At 35.0% G+C, this 15,000-nt stretch overlaps 1 protein-coding gene across 1 annotated transcript in view; it reads right to left on the bottom strand.

Moving 5' to 3' along the window:
- Positions 1–15,000, bottom strand: part of LOC136824981 (trichohyalin-like) — an 80,812-nt gene that overhangs the window by 30,635 nt on the left and 35,177 nt on the right. The gene's annotated exons all lie outside the window — the stretch shown is intronic.

The following is a 15,000-nucleotide window of genomic DNA, read 5'->3' as shown; positions in this document are numbered from 1 at the left end:
AAGTTACCGAACAAGGAAAATAATCTTTCGCTCGTTTTTTATCTGGAATGGAAAGTTTTTTTTTTTAACAAGTTTCTAACTTCATTTAGGAGATGGAGGATTAGGAAAGGGGAATAAATAGTTTTCTTTTTGTGATGTTATTCTCTTGACCTCAGTGAAGTGTTTAATTCATTTATCTATTTCCTTGCTTCTCATTTTACATTCCATTAAGGCGGATTTCTCATTGCTTACACATACTTTTTATACAAATGGGAATATTTGCCATTTCAGACTCGTTGTTCCAGAAAAATTTTGCGTAAAAAAAAAAATTTTTCAACTCAGTTAAATGAAAAATGAAAAATCCATAACACTCTGAAAATCACTGTGGTATAATTAAAATATTGACTCCTTCATCAAAAAATAATAAACGGAGAGTGTCCTTGTTGGGAGTTGATGTTTAACTTCACTGTATTTGTTCAATCAACGCACTTTAACTTTCCGTTTTGCTTATATTGAAAGTTGGTATAAATCATTACTAAGAGGCAGCAATATTTCCTTTGTGCAAAAAGCCTCTAAAATTTCAGCACGTTATTTTTTTTTAACTTTTAAACATAGTCATCCTGTATCATTCACTTGAGATTACTCCTGTGAATTTGGTAGAAGGAAATCGAGAAACAGAACAGCATTAACTCTTTAAAAGTCAGCCATATTTCTTTCCTATGTTTTTAGTTTTGTTATTTATGGGCGATTCAAACGTTGCGTTTATTCCTGCGGTTTTCGTTACACAGGTCAAAGAATGTAAACTATGTTGGGAGAATAACTCTCTGTCACGAGAGTTCATAAACGTTCTAAAGGGTCCACAATAGTAAAATTGTTAAAGGCTCGTGTAAAATTTATAAAAGCTTACGAACCCCACTCTGGGTTCGTCTTCGGTCAAAGGTGAACCCAGAGTAGGGTTCGATAGCTTTTATAAATTTTACACGAGCCTTTACCAATTATATTATTGTGGACCCTTTTAGAGCAACGTAAACTATATTACAATTTGCAAGTAATATACGACAACTCGCGTAAGTTATCATTTGTTCACTTTGAAGGGGTCTTATCATTGTCTCAGGAGACAGTTTTTCATAAAAAGGACAGTTTTTTTAGTTATTTAATTATAGAATTTACTATTGGCAGAAGCTCTGATACAAATGGAATTATTCCTGTGAGACAAATGGACAAATATCCTTCAGTTTTGTAACAGCTCTGTAACAGAACCAATTTTCAGCCAGTCTGTACACTCGGAAACCACAGTCTCCGACCCACCTAGGTCGTGCTCCGAGTTTATGAGCGGGGCCTTTCTGGACGGTGGTTAACGCCAACCATCACGGATTGAAACCCACTCGAACATCTTTTGAACTCTTCCGGATCTTGCTTTGTTTTTTTTTTTTTTAAGATTTTGTTGCATATAATGCAAAGCAGTCATGGTATGATTATATAGACAACACTGTGTTGAATTCTACAACCTGTGTAATATAGAAACGAAGAAAAAATGCCGAAACTGCCGGGTTGTAGTAAGGAAAGGGGGGGAGGGAGGGGTAGAATCAGTCCAGAAAGGCCCCACTCATGAACTCGGAGCACGACCTAGGTACGTCGGAGATTGTGGTTTCCGAGTGTACAAGCTACCTGGTTCATGAAGCCTCTAGTATCCAATCAGTCAGCTCTTGTGAATGATACCAAGGAAATGACATTCACAGTAAGGCGGAGCGCGACAGATCAAAAGCAGGGCTGGAACAAACAACACCGAAATGCACCTCTCTCTCTCTCTCTCTCCTTCTTCTCCCTAAGAGATCACTGGAATGATTCGTATTCGCCTTTAAGGAAACCACACGAGGGCCAAGTGGCGCCCGCGGAATATTACGCAAAAAGGAGAATGAGAGATCTTTGTGTTTGCATAATGATGAGGAATGCGTGGCACGAGAACTCTGGACTGACAAGATATTCTCTTGCCTCTATTAACGGAAACAAGATTATTCTTGGCTTGTATTGTTGACAAACCCTGAAGCGAACAGATCCATCTTGCAAGCAGTAGCATTGCAGTTCCTGAGAAATTACCGTCTGTAGATGAAGTACGTTGTCAAATTAAGTTTTTCTTTATTAGAATGAATAGATATAGATTTAATTATGCCTATATTCAATTAAGTTTTGAATTATTTTGAGCAATTTAGCCACTGTTGTGTGCAGGAGTAATTCTTCAAGAATGTGGAGCAGAAATATATATATATATATATATATATATATATATATATATATATATATATATATATATATATATATATTATATATATATATATATATATATATATATATATATATATATATATATATATATATATATATATATATATATATATATATATAATTTCCTGTTCCACATTCCATAAAAATTACTCCTACACACAAACATTAGGCTAAATAACTCGAAATAATTCAAAACTAATTGAATATAGGCATAATTAAGTCTTCAGAATAAAGACATTTTTCTTTTTCTTTTGACGAAAGGTAATTCGTGTATTTACATGAAGAATGTCCATACGAAAAAAATTATTATTATAATTCTGTCGTTTTGTGAATATATCTCATTATTCGTATATCCCAACATCCTTCCATAAAGTCAATGAAAGTATCGCAAGAAGGCATTTTATATGTATCTGCAAATGGACGTCTTCGCTTTTGTTTACCAGAGAAAGAAGATTCTGTTGACATGCTTTGGTAGTCGCGGGTACCTACGAGATATGAGGCGAAGGGTGCCCTTAAAAGCCTAGTAAACAATCCAAGACCTCATATCCTCTTCAAACATTCGTGGCTTTACTTTCTACTGGAGGTACTACAAACGCTCACTCGGAGATACGGATGCCAAAGTTCCATTCATGTTGTTTGTTCTGGAAGACAATGAACAGCCATATGAATGCCTTTTTGTCTCATATAATCGGTATCTTTTGAGGTTTGTTAACATTTCGGGATATTCATTGTAATTGTGAAGTGCGTGATGTGTTTCTCCTTATATTTGTTGACAAATACAGAGATTTCTTTGGTAGATATTGAGTTCTTGTTTTGACTGATTCTTTATAGATGACCTTAACCATGTGTATTCATCGTCTCTTTACTTTATATATATATATATATATATATATATATATATATATATATATATATATATATATATATATATATATATATATATATATATACTATATATACTGTATATATATAATATTTGTGTATATATGCATTATATATATATATATATATATATATATATATATATATATATATATATATATATATATACATACATACATACATATATGTGTGTATGTACTTGAGTATTTACCATTTAGTAGCAGTTTCTTAGATTGCAATCGAATGTACAGAAAAAGCAGTGAGAAAACCTTTGATGAATATGATAGTGATAATTAAAAGGAAAGTTTCAAATGGTTATGGTGACCATAGTGAGTAAGTAATATTGTATGATAATTATTTTACATTAACTGCAATATTTGCATTATTTGTCTGCTGAAATTCTGTTCAGATATTACCACCAGGTGCACAAGAACTTTTGTCCGTAACTCGTCGGAAGGAGCATTAATTCATGCTTATGCTCTAATAACAGCTTTCCAATAAGAACACCGTAATGCATACCAATTTTGTTGCAAAAATCTTTTGATATTATCTCTCTCTCTCTCTCTCTCTCTCTCTCTCTCCAAGCAACAGATGCACAAGAATATTGTTAGTTTGCAGTCAGAACCAGCCTACCATGAAGGGCTTTTGAGATATCCTCTTAAACGATCTTGTCACTTCAGGATTATGTTCACAGGTCCCACTCCTTAATTTCACTTCTCTTCACTTCCCCTATTTTGGCTGTGCAACCTTCGCATAACATCGCTTTAAGATTTATTTTCTTGAACCGTATCCGTTCATGAATTCGTTAGTTAATTAATACCTAAATTCCAGGTTGCTAAGAGGGCAGTTTTTCAATTTACTTTTGTGCTGTGGGCGAATTAGCACGAGTTATTTAAAGTTATTTAAGGTATTTTACAAACTATTTGCAGTTATTGAACATGTTTCTTTTTTACATATACGACTGATTATATCATACACCAGAAACTTGTAACAGTTTGCATCAAATGGAAAAAAACATTTCCTCCGGTCATCAGTCCATTGGTTAAATATCGATCATTCCGTTTCCAAACTTCATCTGTCAGACGAATCAATTCAGAAACCCACAAAGAGACTTAGCTAAAAGTGAAACCATTTAGGCCAATATTTTTGCATATCACGAAATTACTGTTTCCAGTATGATTATCATAAATTTTTTTCCAGTCTTTTATTAGTAAGGGAAAAACACCTTTGTTTCGGAGTTATTTCTTTACTCTATAATTATGAGTCCTCCTTAACTGTTTTCCATACTTTTTGAGTACAAAGCGTTACAATTTCATTAACAGGTACTCTGCAGTTACCATTAACGTATACTGTAATGTTATGAAGGTCTCATTTTCACTGGGAAGGTTAGATATGTTACAGGGAGTATGTGAAATCAGGGATTTCACGAAATCCTTATTGAATCTGTGAAATGACCAATTTGCTTAGGAACATTTGATCCCCGAGGGCTAGTACTAGACACAGCGAAACAATGATTCATCTACACTGTTTCGACGTGTGTTTAGCACTAGCCCCTTGGGGATCAAATTTCCCTGAGTGCATTTGATCACCAGGGGGCTGGTACTAAACATGGCGAAACACATTTGACCCCCTAGGGGCTATTACTAAACATGTCGAAACAGTGTAGTTGAATCACTGTTTCGCCGTGTTTAGTACTACCCCCCAGGGATTAAATGTTCTAAAGCGAATTGGTCATTTCACATATTCCCTAAGGATTTCGTGAAATCCCTGGATTTCACATATTCCCTGTAACAGATACTTATATCATCCGAATAGTATTCTCGTTTTTTCTTTTCCGCAATTAGGAATATTGCTGCAGGACAATTTAATTAAAGTATTCTCTCGCTAATTTCTTCTCTTATGCCCTATTCAAATTCGTTCCTGTCTTGAAGTCCGCGTTGCAGCTTTTGCAATTTCGTTTAATTACCTCAGTTAAAGGATTTTTTTTTTTTTTTTTTTTTTATTCTGGGTGTGTTCATGAGAGCAACCCAGGCCATTGGCAGTCTCTTATCTCTTGCCTGTATGTTCCGTGGAAGTCAGTATTGACGGTCATTCTTCTTGCGCAGAACATTCTGGATTTTTGTTGCTCTTCGCTCGTCAGAAAAAGGGACTTCCAGATTCGATTATTATATTTTCATGAAGTTTTTTCACTTTCTAAATATCTCTTCTTTAATTATTTTGGTTTCATCAACTATAGTCATGTAGTCGTCCATGTTTCATATTTTATTGATTAATTGGTGATGAATTATAACGTTTTTTAATTCACTGCATTTGCTAAGGAAATGAATCACTCTGATATTTAGATTTATGTTTACTTCTAGAGTTTTTCTTTTAAAGTTAGCATCTGTGTTTGTATTTTATTTCATTTATTCTTACAATACCGTTATGATTGAAATCCATATATATGGTATATATACTGTATATATGTATGTATGTATATATATATACATTATATATATACTATATATATATGTATGTATGTATATATATTCATTATATGTATACTATATATATATAATATATATATATATATATATATATATATATATATATATATATATATATATATATATATATATATATATATATATATATATATATATAGAGGTTTGTTTGCGAAGGGGAGCTCAGGGGATTAGGAATGAATTACGTTGTCAAACATTTGCTCAAATTAATAGTCTCTTTCCTATGACCACTTAATTTATGAGTGATAATTAATCTATAATCAGATGAATAAGTTACAATTAAAACGAGGCTGAACATATCTACGATAGATCGTTTTACCTGTTGTTAATTTCTACTTAGGAGTAAATAGTTTCAGTTTTCTGTAAAAGAAAACTATTGTGCCGGCTTTGTCTGTCAATCTGGACTTTATTCTGTCCGCACTTTTTCTGTCCGCCCTCAGATCTTAAAAGCTACTGAGGCTAGAGGGCTGCAAATTCGTATGTTGATCATCCACCCTCCAATCATCAAACATACCAAACTGCAGCCCTCTAGTCTCAGTAGTTTTTATTTTATTTGAGCTTGAACTTAGCCATAATCGTGCTTCTGGCAATGATATAGGATAGGCCATCACCAGGCCGTGGTTAAAGTTTCACGGGCAGCGGCTCATACAGCATTATACCGAGACCACCGAAAGATAGATCTATTTTCGGTGGCCTTGATTATGCGCTGTAGTAGCTGTACAGAAAACTCGATTGCACCGAAGAAACTTCGGTGCATTGTTTACTTGGTTATTTGTAAAGGGCAAAAATTTTCTCTTCCTATAAGAATTATTTCACGAAGTCTTTCAGCTTTATTTAAGAACCCATAATGGAGTTCTCAACCTTAGTGTTGTAAGACTGCAAATAAATACTTCCTGCTTGTGAAAATATAATAAAAGGACGTTCATTTTGGATAGTTTGTATCTAGGTCACTGTTGATACAACCCTATTATAAATATATAAAGTTTAATCACAAATTACAAAGTAACGCCAGTGGAGCTAATTAGATATAGCATTTTAAGAATTCGTTCAAGAGATGATCCCGTCGTGGGCCACGAAGGTACTTCTTAACCATCGTATACGGCCTGTTTGTGATATTATGCTGAGGGTGGAACTATTTTATGTTTCATTACAATATCTATTCTCGACAGATATGCCTATGCATAAACCGAAATAAAACATTACCCACGTTCGGTTCAATGAGGAAGAAGTTAGATTTTTGTAGATCTTAGGATATTTCTTGTTACCTTAATTACGGATTTTGCATAATCGTTACCGGCAAATGCAAGTACGTAGTCTTAGCCGTTTTAATCTTAAGTGCTTTGCACAGGAAAGGGCTTTTTATATTTAGCTTTTTTGCAAATGAACTGAATCAAGTTTGAGCGTTTTAGTAATAATATTTTAGATAATTATCTTGAACGCTTGGCTGCTTTGATGCCCGTGAAGTTACTGTCTCCGTAACTTTGTGTGACCGTACTAGATAGCGTATTTTTTTCAAGTTTTTTTTTTATAATCAGTTTCCCTATTGATACATTTTCAAAGGCGTACTAGATTAAAAACAGTTAACTATGCGCAAAAAAATCGCATTATTAGAAACTACATCTTAAATAACCTACCTGTGCATAAAGGAAATTTACGATTATACTGTACATATTGGTTCCATATCATAGGCGTCATTTCCCCTAAACGATTGAAAGGAATGGATGTGTATCCAAAATGTTGGGAAGGCCAGCACATTGAAATGACTTGCAGAATGGTAAAATTTAGCACTAGAGCTCTAACATCTATGCAAAGCGTAGTTTTCATAGACTTATATCTAAATATATATAGAAATGTTGCTAATACCTGGTTGTCTATAATTTATTAATTTAGCACAGTGAAATAAAAATTATCTGGATAATATATTAAGGTAAAATTCCCAGTCTTTCTACTCTCGTAACAACGAAATAAACTTGAAGACAAAAACGGAATGTCTGGAAGTAAGTCTTCTCATCAGCTAAGTGTCGCCATCAGCAGAGTTAAAAGGCGACACTGTAACCCGGAATTAGACCACGGAGTAGAAAAATAAAGAATTATTAGTGGAGACAATTTTTTTCAGGACAATTTTTCCCGAAGCTGTGGACTATTTTCTAGTCTGTCTCCTGAATTTCCTGGTGGTTAAACAATTTGAATGGGATAGGGCACTGGTTTTCAGCCTGTGGGCCATGGGCAGTTCTGAAGGGGGTTGGGGGTGGGCATGCCACGAACATCTTCAAAATAGTATTTAAAACATGAAAAATCATTTACAGTAAATGCAGGCCAATGCTTTCTTTCATAAATGAAACTGTATAATAAAGTGTCTTAAAAAATAATTCCATAAATGAAAATGTAAAACTAAGAAAGTGTTCTGAAAATGCTTTATAATAATTCTGTTATCATCATTATACAATTCTGAAGGGCAGTGGGTCAAGAGTATTTAGGGATGCCAAAAATGGGCCCTGGGCACCACAAGGTTGAAAACCACTGGGATAGCATGAAGACTGTTTTTCTTCTTGGATTGCCTTTCACATTTTGCTTTAGAAAACACGTATAGGCAATTTACAATACATTGGACTAATACTGCTCTTTTCCTAAGGGACGGTTCGAGACCTTTATAATAAAAATCGACTGATGATATCCTAAAATTCTTTAGAAAATTGTGATTCTTTTTACGTCTTTATTACGACATTTCTCTCAATATTGCGTATGTTCTTAGTTTTAGTTTTCATTCTGGGAGTTTTGCATGTTATTTTATATCTGGAATTCTTAATTATACATGTACATAAAAGAAGCAATGCAATATCCGCTCAAATAGCGCCAAGCTTTTCAAATGACATTGCCAGTTTAATTAAACTGAAAGATAACTCCTTCCGCTTCAGTGGCAAATACCTTGCTTTTGCAAGCGATGCCCATTTTTTAATTAAACTTATCGCCTTATTTATAAACACTGCAGCGTTCTGAAAACATCACTGTCTGTAAAACCGGAAGACTTGCATGTCTACGTACACCATTGCCTATTCAGATTTTTGAAAGCTTATAGATAGGCTTAAAGACGTGCTCCTAAAGAGCCTGGGAATAGATAGGCTTAAAGACGTGCTCCAAAGAGCATTCCCAGGCTGAGAGTAGAGCACTCAGGGGAACTCAAATTGCAATAATTATATCCAAAGTGAGCTTGAACCAGAATGAAATTTCAGAAGAAAGAAATGTTAGTTCAATATATTAGGTAAATGGAGTCAGTGTTCATGATGTACTTTAACAAATAGATAGAGCTCACGACTACCATAGAGGCCAAGAAATCATAGATTAGTCACTTGGGATCAAGCTACGTAAGGAGCATCGGTCGAAGAGTATCAATGCGGTATAATTTGTCAACGGGCCCAAAGATGTCTGCGGGACGATGTTAACGAGGCTAATATACTATATATTCGTCTGAGTTACGTCACATTGCCTATACATGTCCACTGCTTTTACTCTCCTTGCAGATATACTACCACAATATTCAGTATTTTGGTCTCAGTCACAACGATGGTATAAGTTGCCATCACCACGGAAAATGTTGCGTAGTTGTATACGAAGCTGAGATGCAGCTATTATGAACAAACAAATATATATATATGTATGTATATATACATGTATATATATAAAGTATATATATATATATATATAGATATATATATATATATATATATATATATATATATATATATATGTTATATATATATATATATATAATGCTCATGGCTATATATATATATATGTATATTATATATATATATATATATATATATATATATATTATATATATATATATATATATATATATATATATATATATATATATATATATATATATATATATATGTGTGTGTGTATGTATGTATGTATTTATATCTGTGGCAAAAAGAACGAAAAACATTCACAATACCGGGTGTTGCAAAAGATCTAGGAAATATTCACGGAAGATTGATACATTTTGAATTTCCAGGCTTCCCTCGAGGGAACACTGTTTCACGAAGATTAATATGTGTGTTTTGCGACCTTAATAAAATCAGTATCCGGAGAGAACGATGACCTTCGAAATTTCCACCAACGGCGAAAGAAAATGCAATTTTTTAAGACTGAGAATAAAACGACGCAGAAGAATATATGCGGTGACAGTAACTGATGGTAATATGATTTGTCTACCCGAGAATATACCACGACCTTTATCATTTTTGAATAGAGCTGCCATTGCAAGGAAGGGCTGATTCCATTATACAACAAACTATGAATCTGACGGACGGTTAAATGCCACTCATGTTTGCTGAACTGTTTAGGAAGAGGCCATTTTTAAGGGATCAATTTCTTATCCATTTAACGTTTATATTAATGTGAGGGCGAGAGGAATTACCGGAGTAACAGGAGACACTGGCCCAAGCTGCAACTGCTTTCATTCATTTTACTATACCTCCGTTCATAGTCTCTTTCTTCCATCTGACTGTCCAACCTCTCTTAATAACTGATTCATAGTGCAACTGCGAGGTTTTCCTCCCGTTACACCTTTCAAACCTTTTACTGTCATTTTCAGTTCCAGCGCTGAATGGCCTTAGTTACCCCAGAGCTTGGCATTTATGTCTAAATTATATATAAGTCAAATATAAAGTGAGATAACACAGAACATGTAATTTAATGGGAATAATCCTCTTTTGAGGAACCGTGATACTGAATAGCGCAAAACGAAATCGTATCTAGTTTCCTCTTGTGTGAAAAGGTTCATTTTCTCTCTGGTTGCCTTGTCAGAACTGATGGTTGTAGCTATCATAGAACAATGCTATTCTAATTAATTTATTGAAATTTATTAATTTTGACAGCAATGTTTTCCGGTTTTTTAGTTTTCTGTAAAAGAAAACTATTGTGACGGCTTTGTCCGTCCGCGCCTTGTCTCTCCGCCCTCCCTCAGATCTTAAAAACTACTGAGGCTAGAGAGCTGCAAATTGGTATGTTGATCATCCACCATCCAATCATCAAACTTACTAAATTGCAGCCCTCTAGCCTCAATAGTTTTTATTTTATTTAAGGTTAAATTTAGCCATAATCGTACTTCTGGCACCGCTATAGGTACCAACAACACAGGCCACCACCGGACCGTTGTAAGAGTTTCAGGGCCTGAGGCCACCACCTGAACCGTAGTTTCATTCAGATCTGAAAGTTTCATTCTGTTGTATGCTGAAAACTTGATTGAGCCGAAGAAACGTCGACGCACTTTTTACTTGTTTTCTTTCTTATATACTGTTAGCTTTCTTGGTGCTTGTTTCATTTGATAATAAATTTTGTGAAAATATTCTAGTTTTGTAAATGGGCATTGGGCTTGTCTCGCAAAATTCATGACCTTATAATGATGATAAAGAATCAGGTTATGATATGAAAAATCAACTTGCAATTTCCTCATTCTCCACCAAAAAAATAATACTAATAATAATTTTAACATCTTTCGGTCATAAGTTCCGTCATTAACCTTACACTACGTCGTTCACAGTCCTATGAAAACTTTTATAGGAAAATAAGCATCTAGTTCTTACAGATTCCATAATCTCGACGTAACTGACTTTTTCTTGAGAAAAGTTATTAGTTGAAATAATGTGCATGTCAGTAAGTGTTTTAGTGAAAAATGCATTCGAGTGCTAGTATTTCGTACGTTCCTCGTTGGACGGATCGGTGTAGTTCTCGGCTAGCACTCTGCTGGGTCCGCGTTCAAGTCTCCGACCGGCCAATGAAGAATTAGAGGAATTTATATCTGGTGATAGAAATTCAATTCTCGGATTCCACAATAAGCTGTAGTGGTTCGGATTCCACAATAAGCTGTAGGTCCCTTTGCTAAGTAACCAATTGGTTCTTAGCCACGTAAAATAAGTCTAGTCCTTCGGGCCAGGCCTAGGAGAGCTGTTAATCAGCTCAGTGGTCTCGTTAAATTAAGGTATACTTTTAGTATTTGGTAAAGCTGTTTCCAGAGGACTTCTTTAAGTAATAGAAGGGTAACAGTTTAGATAAATCATGCATATTACGTGTTGCATAATTGCCACATTGGAATTGCATGCAAAGCGAGAAGTGTGGGACTTTTTATTATATTTACAATGAAACAGTAACCTACTCCATGAATCCCCACGAAAGCAACATCCCCACCTTCTTCAAGTCTATTTCTGTACACGTTGTGTATTTCCATTCATCACCTTCCCTACCTCTCCTTTTTGCAACAATATTTCATCAAAACAGGGAGCATGAGTAAAGTCTGTTGAGTTTATCTTACCTTGGAGGAACGCTTCATAATTTGTAAGGCCTCTCCGACGCCATCTGCTTCGCATGAAAGATTATCCTGTATATACTTAAATGAAATTCAGTCTAACGTTCCGGTTATCTGCAAAACACAGAGACCGCTTGAGCGTTCGGTAAAGTGTAATTTTTTTTGGGGAGGGGGAGAAGACTTGTTTGGAAATTTGGAGATTAATGCTTGAGATCATTTTCCCATGTAGCACTGAATATGGTTTTATAAACAGTGTCCAGAAATATTTATATTTTTCGAAACACAATTACATTATAGGTACTCCATTATATTTCAAATTATTATGCTGTTATACCAGAGCTTCTAAATAGTGTATATTTTGTAATGTTGAGCAAGCGACTTAATTTTTTATGTTCCAAAAGTAAGAAAAAGAGTAAAAGCATTACTTTCTTGCTTCAATTTGTTACTAAAGCTTCTTCTAAGTTCCTCATTGGACGGGTTGGTATCGTTCTCGGATAGCACTCTGCTGGTCCCGCGTTCGATTCTCCGACGGGCCAATGAAGAATTAGAGAAATTTATTTCTGGTGATAGAAATTCATTTCTCGTTATAATGTGGTTCGGATTCACAATAAGCTGTAGGTCCGCTGCTAGGCAACCAGCTGGTTCTTAGCCAATGTAAAATAAATCTAATCCTTCAGGCCAGCCCTAGGAGAGCTGCTAATCAGCTCAGTGGTCTGGTTAAACTAAGGGTATACTTTTCTTTTTACTAAAGCCTCTTTCTTCTTATATTCACTCTTCCGTTTTCTATGTATTCCGTAGATAACATTGCACCAATTTATTTTTTATTCCACAGTTTGCTTCTTAAATATTTACTAATTTACTTCTTTTGCAGATGAACGGATGGGAGCAAAGTGAAACATGGATTAACCTAAAAAAATGGTACTCCGCTTTAGAAAGTTATCGAAATGGCCTCTCTCTCCACCTGCTGTTGTCTCTACAAGATGAACCAGCTTTCTCTTGGCTCACCCACGGCTGGTGCATCAGGTAAGGTAGCGTTAACCACTCGGTCATGAAGTAATGACCAGTATATGAATGTCTGTATGTCTAATATATATATATATATATATATATATATATATATATATATATATATATATATATATATATATATATATATATATATATATATAAATAAATGTGTGTGTGCGTGGGTGGGTGTGTATTAATGTATGTACAGTATGTATGTATAGCCTTGTTTGTATGTCCGTGTGTGGCCTCGCTTGTCATAATCAAACTTCTTTTTCGATATAACGGGCCTTTGCAATTGAGTTACCTTATAAGTTAAGTATACGTTAGTTTTACCAGACCACTGAGCTGATTAACAGCTCTCCTAGGGCTGCCCCGAAGGATTAAACTTATTTTACGTGCCTAAGAACCAATTAGTTACTTAGCAACGGGACCTACAGCTTATTGTGGAATCCGAGCCACATTATAGCGAGAAATGAACTTCTATCACCAGAAATAAATTCCTCTAACTCTTCATCAGCCGGCCAGGGGAATTGAACTCCGGCCCATCGAGTGACAGTCTGAAGTTCAACTGACTCAGCCAACAAAGGGCTGAGTTACCTTATAGAAGCCTAATTGTTTTTATGCATATTTCACTGGAAACCATGAATAAATTGAGGAAACTATCAATCTACTTTACCTAATAGAGGATTCCCCCCCCCCGTTTCCATTCCGGTAATTGTTTTGTAATTTATTAAGTTCAAAGGGAACTAAATGCGGTTTTCATTCTCTTAGGGCACCTGCATACTTGGATTTATAGCTCAGTACTGTCATTAATTTGCAGCTAAAGCCAGGAATTTCTTTACAAAGTAAGACAAATGGCTATCGTCGTAAAAAGTATCAGTGGCTAGAAAATTTAAGGGCAGTTGAAAATGCAAACGAATTCAAGTCATAGTTCCTCGTTAGGCGAGTCGGTAGAGTTGTCGCCCAGTACTCGCTAGGCCCGAGTTCGAGTCTCCGGCCGGCTAATGAAGAATTAGAGGAATTTATTTCTGGTGATAGAAATTCATTTCTCGCTATAATGTGGTTCGGATTACACAATAAACTGTAGGTCCCGTTGCTAGGTAACCAATTAGTTCTTAGCCAAGTAAAATAAGTCTAATCCTTCGGGCCAGCCCTAGGAGAGCTGTTAATCAGCTCAGTGGTCTGGTAAAACTAATATATACTTAACTTAATTCACGCCATTTCAGTTTGGTTAATTTTGCCAAAGGTTCTTGAGCAGCTGAATTTAAATGCATATATATCCTTGTCATTCACAGATCGTTTTTAATTCATAGACTATGACAATCTCTGTTCAGATAAAAACATCCACGAGCGTCAAAGAAAGGCAAAGCGAGTCGAAATTATAAGGAAAGGAGAGTGTAGCACTGAAAATTATCCCTGGCTTTATCAGTATTTACGATCCACGGTGAAATCGGAGGGGCTATTTGCATATGAAAATCGGCGGACCTGGACTCCCGAAACGTTTAGTGAATGAAACCGTGAGATGAATGAGGTCGCTGCTGCTTCATTTCTGGTAACAATGCTTAATTAACTTTAAGGATTTCCTTATTCACTATATGCGCGTTTTTGAATTAACGATAATGAAGCACCAGTCAGATACTTTTTTTTTTTTTTTTTTTTTTTTTCAACATTCTCTTTTTTTTTTTTTTTCAACATTCTCTTATCTCTGTGCACGTCGTCATTCTCACTGCTGGTTTGATTTCGGTCGTTTCATTTTGATTGTATTGACGTGTAATATCTCAGTGTTATTCACTAGAAAATTATTTAAGATTGCTAGAAAAAAAGAGCATCATTGTTGCAATTAAACGCAAAATGAATTTAACATCAGCATATCTTACATTGCGTCTTTTCAGTCTCCATTTATCCCCTTATTTTGTGTGTGCCTGGAATACGCAGTGAGTTCATTGTGAGAGACAGCGCCTTCATTTTACATGAAAATGAAATTCTTTAGAAGTGGCAGAATCGGTGAATGTAGTACGAATTTCATCATGG

Source organism: Macrobrachium rosenbergii, chromosome 36 (assembly GCF_040412425.1).
Source record: "Macrobrachium rosenbergii isolate ZJJX-2024 chromosome 36, ASM4041242v1, whole genome shotgun sequence".
In the NCBI taxonomy this organism is placed as follows: Eukaryota; Metazoa; Arthropoda; class Malacostraca; order Decapoda; family Palaemonidae; genus Macrobrachium; species Macrobrachium rosenbergii.
The sequence above is the reverse complement of the archived record's forward strand: the minus strand, read 5'-3'. Positions and strand labels throughout refer to the sequence as shown.